General features: G+C 45.4%; 1 long non-coding RNA gene across 1 annotated transcript; it reads left to right on the plus strand.

Moving 5' to 3' along the window:
* The first annotated feature begins 382 nt into the window (after positions 1-382).
* LOC142814096 (uncharacterized) lies at positions 383-5,439 on the plus strand. Its single transcript, XR_012894807.1, has 2 exons — positions 383-495; positions 5,026-5,439. It is a non-coding gene; the product is annotated as an uncharacterized LOC142814096 (long non-coding RNA).
* The last annotated feature ends 5,006 nt before the right edge of the window (positions 5,440-10,445 follow it).

The raw sequence follows: 10,445 nt of genomic DNA on the forward strand, positions 1-10,445 counted from the left end.
ATCAGATACCACTCCGCGAGCTATGTTCATTGATCTGTGTGGTGGTACAGTGATTGGTACGTGACCGAAAATTGAGAGACCACCTAGCTTTTCAAATTGTTCTTTGTCCCGAATTTCGAGAAGGAGGTCTCTGGTAGACATTTCGGCTACCTTGTATCCAGCCCCGAGAGTTTCGGTAAGACACCTGGCAACTACGAAAAGAGATACGGTCATGGCCTGCTTTCCAGTTTTCTCACAGCGAACGACGTGGAAGTGAGGAAATGTTTCTATTGGCTGGTTGAAAAAATTTATGTCGTCGGTGCGTACCCACTTTAAGCCAGTATGATCATCAAGTAGGGGAATTGCTCAATGCATGCCGGTCTTTATTTTTATTCAGCAGCGTTCGCGGCCACCCACCACGGAGCCCAACAACGGGACGTTGCAAGTTTGCAGATGCTGAAAACTTGCAGACGTCAGCCGTACATCACTGCCAGAACCCAATGCGCCAAGACCAAGGTATGCTATTTGCACACGGTTAACCCTTGCCGCTAGGAAAACTGGAAGTAAACAAAAGGGAGATGTAGGCAGGAAAGATAAAAAAAGTGAGAAAGACGAAGATGTAGGGAGAGAGAGACATAGGAAAAGGCAACTGCCAATTTCTCCTAGATTGGTCAGTCCAGGGGTTCTGTGTGCGTGAAGCCGGGGCCAAACATTTCTAACTGTTACCTTAACTGTACCTGAAGTAAGCAGAAAGTCACTCATTGCCAGACTTGCATTTCCGAAGCGGCGATATCAAGGGACAGCTGTTTCTCTGGCTTCCACTAGCAGTATTCGCAATGCCCATGGCCTATAGGTGGCGCGTCGTGCAATTCAAGATGGCAGTTGAACGATGATAACCCATGAACTCTCACAAGAAGAGATTGGACGAACAGGCATACTTCCCGTGCCGCGTTAACCGAATGAACTCTTGATCGTCGAATAATTATATATCTTACCAAAGTACTTTCCCAACCGATAGGAACTGCTGAATGTTCGTTACCTCATTTCTTGCCGCAGTGCAAAGAGTGGTGGTGTCAGCTGATCTACCGTGTATCAATGCTTTGCGTAATCCTCTGCGTGGTACAGAAAACTGCACGACCTAGAATTTACGTATCAACTGAACGCCACTCAGAGATCATTAGTTCCGAGCCTGTCTGGCAGATTTGCCACAGTAGTAGGCCTCTAGCGAGTAGCGCGCCATCGCGGCTGCAGAAGACCGAATGTTTAACATAGCGATGGTCTGGAAACATATTGCGTCACCGTCATTACTTGCGCTGTACGCATCATGCAGCTGCTTCTTCAACGGAACACAATCATTTAACTTCTCATTAAGTAGCACTTGTGTCACAGTCATGATCAGACTCTAACAGAGCGCATTTCCACTCAGTCGGATGTTGCAGGTTTTCTTAGAGTGATGGAAACAAGGATATCGACACACGTACGCTTTTTGAAACGCCAAAATCGCGGAAATTTGTCGAACCACAACGTCGTTCGGACAACACCGGTTAAGTGCAGGAGAAGTTAGCGTGGACTGTATTCGTAACTGCGTATCTCATTTCTGTTTACATTTCGCTTCGCTGGTCGAGCTCCAGCGTGTTGGCAGCATGCGGCGTAATCAGAATACCTTCAATGCACAAGAAAAAGTATGCCTTATTTTGACCTCGCTGAAGATTATTATACAATAAATACAATCAGAGTGATTTGCAAGCGTCTAACAACATCAACGCACGACGGGACGTGAAGTGCATCTTCCTGTTTGCGAGCTATAGCAGCTGATCGTTCATAGTCGTGGTCACTCTCAGCGCGTTGCCAACAATCAACATTCAGTGAAAAATCCTCGACTCCAAGGCGGTTTTTTTGAACATCACTGATAAAAGCAATCTGAGAAATTCTCTCCACCAAATGACTTCGATAGCACCAACAACACGTCATTCACCACGCACAACGCCCACATGCGTCACTCACCACGTTTATCTGAGGGTGCAGAGATCATTTTCCTCTGACACCCAACAAGAAAGGAATCGCTTGCAGTGTGCTGCCATCTATCAACGAAGGTAAAAAAACAAGTGGCGCAGCGTAGGCCAAGGTTTAGAAACGCAAATCGCGAGCCTGCGCTACTTTCCGCGAACAATGAATGTTATGGGATTCATGCGCTACAATAGCACTGACGAATGCTATACCCACGTAAAACAAGGCGAGTTTTAACTGGAATGGTGAGACGGTAACAATTTATTATCCAAAGTGGCTGCAGAAAATCTCGCGAAGCTTATATGTGTGCTCTGTGGGCTATATTGGAAAGCGCAAGTTGCCACGTATTTTAAAGAAAACTCAGCGTCTCGCAAGAACGAATCAGATTTATCATGTCCCAAACGGTCCGGTATATCGCAACAAAGTGCACGATACTAAAGTGTTTTCTGTTTGTTTCTTGCAAACACGTTAACACTTCACCTAGCACCACCGAACAAGGTAGCATTAGAAGCGTCTGCCTACTGATCATCCTTGAGAGGACGCTCCTGGATTCCGCTAGGTGGCGCGACAGTCTATGAACCTTGCGAATACAGCAGGCGTACCAGTGTACAGATTTGCTGTTTTATCGATACCAAAAACTAAAAAAGCGCTTATAGAAATACTAGTGCAATGCGCTGAAAAGGTATGCCAGGGAGTCAGTTCACGAAGGCGTACCAAATTACCAACTGGAAATTGCGTGTTCTTAAATATCAGTCAGAGAAGCACCGGCTAAGTGCAGCCGGCAGCTTTCGGTGACAGCATGCGTAGCTGAAAGGGTGACGCATCGATCGTCAGCGCTCCTTGAGCGGACATCAATACAAGGCAAAATAGCTGATTGAGGTTGATGGACGTGTAAACTATACTTTACAGTTATTCTCACAAGTTAAAATTGTGTATACTCAAAGCAAAAAGCGCCAGTAACACATACACCAACATGGCTGGTATGATAGGCCTAATGCTCTCTGGGCCGGGCACTCTGTAAGACCAAGCTCTCGTCGCGAGGAGTTGGGATGGTTGAAGTTTCTGCATTTGAGCTTCGGAACATTTTTAGCTCTTACCTGAAGTGAGTAGAAGGAAAAGCATGGCCAGATATTCATTTACACTGTGTGGCGGAATCACACGACAGCTGTTTCTCTCGCCTCCACGCAGAAACCTTGCGAAGCAATCGACAGAGCTCATTTACGTTTCGTAAAATCGGCGGCATAAACAATTTCCTGCTTCTGTTAGGAGTGGCGTCCAGTTCCAGGCTTATAAATACTGCAACAAGGAATCGTTACAGCAATGCACGACTGATGTGCAAGTAGCCGGTATAAACGTAAGGCTATAACGTATGGCCGGTGTGGCTATATATGGCTATAAACGTATGGCCTGGATACGCGGAGGCTATGCCCCCGCGTATACCAAGCATACGTTTTGCACGAAAACATGCATTAATTGTTGCGATACAACGTGCACCGCAAAAAGAACATATGCTCGGGATATGTTAGGGCAGCATCAATCTGGGGCGCCGAATCAAGCATTTTATAATCAACGACACCGAAACATAACACAGCACACGCTACATGTGCACGCTGCGCTGGTAGTAAGAGTTCGTGTTCCAGTAATCACCAGCACTTGCGAGTGAAAATGGCAGCGCTTTCAGCGCTTGCCAGTGTGCAACAGCATCACAGCCGTTAAGCCAGCGCCCCTACCAATGCAACCCAGCTATTTCCCAGTACAGTCAGTGAAGTACTAGTAAATACCAGCGTGTACTAGTGTTTCCAACGCGTACCAGTGCCAAAAAAAAACACGTACGGACATCACACGGCGGTGCCGTTTTTCGCAACAGGATGGAGCTTTCGAAGTTAATCAATAGGCGCAAAGTAGCTGACGTGAGGAGGTATAACGTAAAGACCGTTGAGTAGGCTGTAAAAAGCGGGAAAATTCTAAAAGCTTCGAAGGCAAACTTGTGCTGAGGCGAAAATTGGATTTATGCATTAAGGAACAAGGACAACAATGTCATTAGCAATATGAATAAGGTTTTTGAGGTGGGTAAAATGTGGAAACAGCGGGAAACGTCTAAACGCTGCGAAGGCAAATTTGTGCTTAGACAAAAATTGGATTTATGCATCAAGGAACAAGGAAAGCAATGTCATCAGCAATACGAATAGGATTGTTGAGGTGGCAGAGGAGTTCTACAGGGAGCTGTACAGAAGCCATAACAGCCAGGACACAATCGTGAGAAACAATAATAGTACAGAGGAATTCGATCAGCATCCTACAAGTAATGACATCGGAAGTAAGAAAATCCCTAGAAGGAATGCAAAGAGGCATACCTGCTGGTGAGGATAAGATAACAACAGACCTCCTGAAAGATGTTGGAAAAATTGTCAGAAAAACCGGCCACTTTATATACGAAGCATCTCTTGTGGGAAAGGTACCAGAGTCTTGGAAGAACACCGACATCATCTTAATAATTAAGACTCGTACCTTCACAAGCTTCAACTCTAATAACCGAGTTAGATTTGTGTACGTCCACTCTGTTTTAGTATCCTCAGTGATTATTCTGTCAGTATCTTTAGCTGCTATTTCTATTTGCATTTCTGCATAAATATTACCATGTTCTTGCTCATATTGCCCCCTTCCTAACTCCATTTCTTTTCAAAAATTCAACTTCATTCGTTTTTGATCCCTACCTTTGCGTCTGCACCTATATTCATCTACATCCATCACTCTTATGGGATATCACTGCTAATCTATTGTCGACTGCAGCCTTCCCACCTCATATGTTATCTGCCCTTCACACTCTTCGGTACTGTTGCAAATGATTAAATCATGCTTTTCCCACATATACATTACCATTCTGCCTGTTGAGTCAGTGTATCCATCCATATTTTCAATTCATGCATTCATATCCCCTAATATAATTACATCACACTCTTCTGCTAATTATTCAATAACGTTTTCTATGCACTGCTTCAATTCTTGGTTTTACTCATCGGTTTTTGCCCTTCTCTACAGGTATACAAGACACAGGAGCGTCCTCTGCCCTGACAATTTCCCTTTTAGCCATGAATGTTCCATGCACTCCTGCTTGACCCTTTGCCACTGTACTTTTATGAATACCCCAATAAGAACTCGCTTTCGGCTGCTTTCTGTTCTGTTCCAATTTTCCCATGCATAGTCCAGATTGCTAGGTGGTTGTTGCATGCCCCTAAGATGTGTTTCTACAAACCGGTGTACCATCAGGAAAGACCAGAACTTTAGACAACACGCCTATTTTTTTGTTTTCGGCGGCCGTTTTTCAGCTATCACCTCTGCCTGCCCACACCCAACTCTATTCAAAATGGTGGCCTTTAAAAAAAAACACACACTTCTGCCAACGCCCTTGATGTCAGAGACTTGAGCTCACAAATATAATTTTTTGCTTATAAATTACGTCTGTGAATGTACTTCTTCTCAATGCTGTTCTGATCTACATGCTAAACATGGTCCGCTTCGAGAACTGATCCCTCTTCTAAGAGCTGCCGTGCAATACAACACAGCCTATGAATGAAGTTCTACAAAATAGGAAAAATACCTGCACCCTGACAATATTACTCAAACAAGAAATTGCCGTCTACTCTCTAAAAAAGAAGAGCGAGAATGGAGATACGGCCTCCATTTCTCCCTCGGCGCAGCGAGTTTCGTCCTTTCGGGTGCCTTACCTGTCGCGCCCTCTCAAGGCGAGGACCAAAGGAGCAACGTTTCTATTTCAGTGTTCAAGTTGCTCCTCAACCATGGAGTTTCGCACGCGCGCATGCGCACGCCGAACCTAGCCGGCCATGGCCAGTTGCGTTCGAATACTGTTACCTACAATTGATGCAAGCAATCCAGAAGTGACGCTTATACTTTTGTTTTATTCGTGTTGAGTAAAAGCCTTACTTTTTATAGCCAGGCACTCGCACGATGCTCCCCACACTCCCGTGTGTGTCTTGTGTCGTTCCATACTACCAATTTGTCATGAATACAAGAAACTCTGATTCTCCTAACAGTCTTGCTTCATCGATTACCTTAGACTGTACAAAAATAATGGATTTTTTTCATGTCGACATATTTGGTAAGCATCTTGGGAGTATCGACGCTTGGGATTATCACATGGCACCAATAGCACTTAGGAATTCAACGTGGCGCATGAAAAAGCATCACAGTTAATTTTTCAACATTCTAGGAAACGTGACACCACTGCACAGTTCATGCGTGAAAGCATGATCATATATAATTGCTGGAGTTATACGTGCCACTACCAACATATGATTATCAGGCACGCTGTGATGGGGGTCTGCGGATGAATTTCGATCCATTGAATTTTTTTGCCGTGAATCGAAACATTAGCATATAGGTGTTCTTTGCATTTTCTCCCGTCGAAACACTGCCGCTGTGGCCGGGAGTCGAACCTGCACCCTTCATCATTGTTACATGACTCCCAATGAGGCTATGCTACCACGGCAGGTGAAAGCAAAAAGGGGAATGGGCTGCAAAGTTTCACCAAGCGTTTATTTGCCAGACTGGGTTACAATCATGAGAAACGTTCTGAACATCATCATACCTACAGTTTTCTGAAAAGTAAACCAATGGCTTCTATCAATTAAACTAAATTTTCAATCGCATGCATTTTGAATTGCCCTTGCCAGCACTGAGAGTTAGGACGGAATTATGTACGCTACTAGTATGCCTCTCTCGTCTCCATGATTCTTTTTTATCGTGCCTAACTCAACACAACATCCACTTCTAGTAACAGCTGTGCACAACAGGTAAGTAATAACACTCTCACTCACCTTTGTGAATAGAGTATTCGAAATCCAGTGTAATATTAAACGCTAACAACAAAGTTGTGGCACGCACAATGACCGAAATTTGACACGTGAGGCGAATTGCGAGACGCATCTGAAGCAGAGAAGTATGCAGGCATACCAAGCTATAATGTTATAGTAAATTAGTCCACTCTAGCGCTAGTTACTCCACTCAAGTAATCGAGCTGCCTGCCGACAGATACTGCCATTGTTCACGAAAGAACACCGTCGGGTGCAAGGTCATCTTTTATTTCTCTCGCACGACACGCATTGTAACGTACGTATACACCATTGAGGCGATCATTACCGCATCAAACACATTACCATTGAATGGCTAGCGGTGTACTGCATCCACGGCTAACGGTCACGCTTGTGGTAAGCACGTAAATAGAATATAGGCAAACGTTAACAAGAAAAAACTAAACGAAGTCGATGCGACGAAGCCGACGAAGGAGGCCAGGTCTGGCCCGCATGCTGCGCCCTCTGCGAGTAACAAGTGCAAGAACAAAAAAAAAGACATCACCTCTAAAATGGCAAGTGCGCGGCAAGCGTTTGCCTCCTCGGAGTTTTCAAAGAAAAAAAAAAGAAAAAAATGGCAGCATATCCACAGAGTGAATGATATACAGTGGGGTGAAACATCCGTCCGTCCATTCGTTTTTGCTTCCGTCCATCTATGCGTGCGTCTGTGTGGCCGCCCGTGCGTCCATCCGCCTGTCCATGTGTGCGTTCGTTCGTGCGTCCGCACGTTCATCTGTGCGTCCGTCCTTGCTTTCGACCATGCATTCACTCTTGTGTCCGTCGAAGCGTCCATCCGTCCGTGCAGCCATCCATGCGTCCGTCCAAGCATCATCTGTCTGTGTGTCCGTTCGTCCACCTATTCAACACTCCAAGTACCACCATCTCGCATCTTTTCATCATATATTCCTCATATAGAAGCACCGCCATCCAGCGGACATTCCAAGTACTGAACAAAAGGAGGCACATGCACACTTTCTTACGGCTTGCACTTCGTGTCTACTTCCCTAATTTAACCATCTCGAGTTCATGGTATACACTAGTTCACTGTATTCTTGACACTGCGGCCTAATGCTCGCTAAACCTTTCTAAAATCTAGGAGGTTACGCCCAGCGAGCATAACGTAGCAACCCTTTCGTGTCTTCTGTGCGTTGTTGACCAATAAAAAATTTGCAGCGTGCTCGTTAACTAAAAGCCGAATTCTCCTGTCTTTCATTCCTCCTTAGCAGCCATTGGCATGTACATTGATCACTATCTTTTATTGTTCAACAACGCACAGAAGAAATCTGTCACCGGCTCCACCTTGGAGGTCAAAATGTTATACTTGTTACACACTACTAAACGGCTACGAAGGACGAACCAGTGCCGCTATAAAGAGCTTCGCCCCTAACAAATTTTCTGTGGCAGTGGCGAAAGATGACACGTCCTTCAGAATGCCGTTGGCAGTCTATGCATGGCTTGGGGTCATCGTTTTTGCAGAAACCTGATAAGCTCTAGTAAATATTTCGTTCATCATTGTGCAATCGTTGATAAACTTTCGATTGTTTAAGATTGAGATGCAATATATTTATGTGTGCCCGGTGTTGTGGTACGGTAAAGAAACGTAGAAAAATTCGACCATGTATCACGCACGTGGAACAAGATATGCGCAAGAACTGGTTAGAATGTACCTGATACGCACGCCTTCATCGAATATAACCAGCTGACGTACAATAAGCCGGGTTCTTTGCCGCACTGGCCACGAGGCGTATTATGTCATCGATACATGGTGTCAGAAGTGCCATGCACCCATCGCCACACACGTAGGCGCCCACGGCGAGCTGAGCAGTGGGGATGGAATGCGTTCGACCGCCGGATGCAGTACGCTTCACAGGAGACATAGGCAAGAGCTGGCCACTGTTCAGGCAGAAATTTGAGCTCTTTCTGACGGGTACAGACCCTTCCGGATAACCACGACCAGAGCAGACAAAGACTGCGTTGCTGCTGACAAATGCAGGCAAAGAAGCCATAGAGGAATTTAATACCTTTGTTTTTCCAGAAGACGAAAGCAAAACACGACTTTTGGCTTGGTTTTCTTGCCTACAGGACAACACCCCTGCAAGGCAGCGCGGCACCGGCGGAGCTTCTCCAGTGCAGGAAACTGAGAACAAGCATACCGGACTTTGGAGGTGATCCATGTCTCCGCATCATCAAGCATCGTCAGACAGACAGCCAGAGGCGTCCCGTGCCAGCTCTGAAGCGCAGTGATGTGGTGTGTCTAAAGAAGCAATTGTGGGACATGAAAGCCCAGGTGGTGGAGCACTGCACATAACCTAAATCTTACAATGTGGTCCCAGAAGAGGGGAGGATCCTACGACGTAACAGGAGAGATTTGTTGCGAACCAGAGAACATTTTGTGCGTGATTTTTCAGATGAAAGAGCGGACGACAATGAGGACGAGCCACTCGACAGCAGTGGAGGTGCATCAGCACAAGAACAGTTGCTATCAATTGGGGCATCAGTGACCAACGCTTCAACACTCCGAAGATCACAGAGGCAACGTAGACCACCAAATCGTTTAAGATATGACAGAAACTTTGAACAAGTTCCAGAAGCGTGCTTTTTCGTCACTTCACTACACTTCACTAACAATGTAATAACCTTGCGGAGGCAGTGCGATGTTTTCTTGTTCTGTTTTTGTTTTCTGAAAGAAGAAAGATGTATCATACACGCGGCGCAAGATATGCGCATGAACTGTGTAGAGATGTACCTGATACGCACGCATTCATCGCATATAACCAGCTGACGTTCAATAAACTGGGTTCTTTGCCCCACCAGCCCCCAGGCGTATTTTGTCATCGATACAGACCAAAGCTTACCTGTCACTTGTGCCACTATGGTCAGTCGAAAGTCCTTGATATATAACCTTGTGCGTTTCCGTAGTTGGGTGTGAATAAACACGTTCAAGTGTGTGCCGCTGTGGCGAATTGTTAATTGTACTCGTGTTCAATAAGTTCACTCTATATGTATGCATGCAAGCTTTGGGTCCTTAGGCGTATGTGTAGCTACGGCTGGACTGAACTCTCTCCTCTGCTCCCCCTTACGGCCTTTGCTATGATGGCTGTTGCCGTCAACCACAATATCTCTGTGATGACGCTGTCAACATTTCGCCTCCGCAAAACGCATTGACTGATGCGCTGCATGCCAGCAATATCTGTGCAACCTTGGCTGCCGGACACAATTTCTCTGCTAACTTAAGCTTAATGTTCATTTTGTGCTCCAGTAGTCATTATGGGGGTATGATGTGATGTGGCTTATGGGGGTATGATGTGATGTGGCTGATGTGATGTGATGTGGCTTGGGGGTATGATGTGATGTGAACGGCTTCAAGCCTCTCCTGGAAAACGTAAACTAGCAGCTGACGACGCCAGAAAAGTATAAGGGGAAGATGAACTCAATTCTCGCAGTTATTAGGCTCAGGTCGTTACTTTGGCCACATGGTTATTTAAGTACACGTACGTGAAGTTATGCAGTAATAATTCTGTGAGGCTACAAGAAAACTTGGGTATTTACAGATACAAACTTTATTTCTAATCAATACAAATCACCTGCATA

The sequence above is a fragment of the Rhipicephalus microplus genome, chromosome 4 (assembly GCF_043290135.1).
Source record: "Rhipicephalus microplus isolate Deutch F79 chromosome 4, USDA_Rmic, whole genome shotgun sequence".
Lineage (NCBI taxonomy): Eukaryota > Metazoa > Arthropoda > Arachnida > Ixodida > Ixodidae > Rhipicephalus > Rhipicephalus microplus.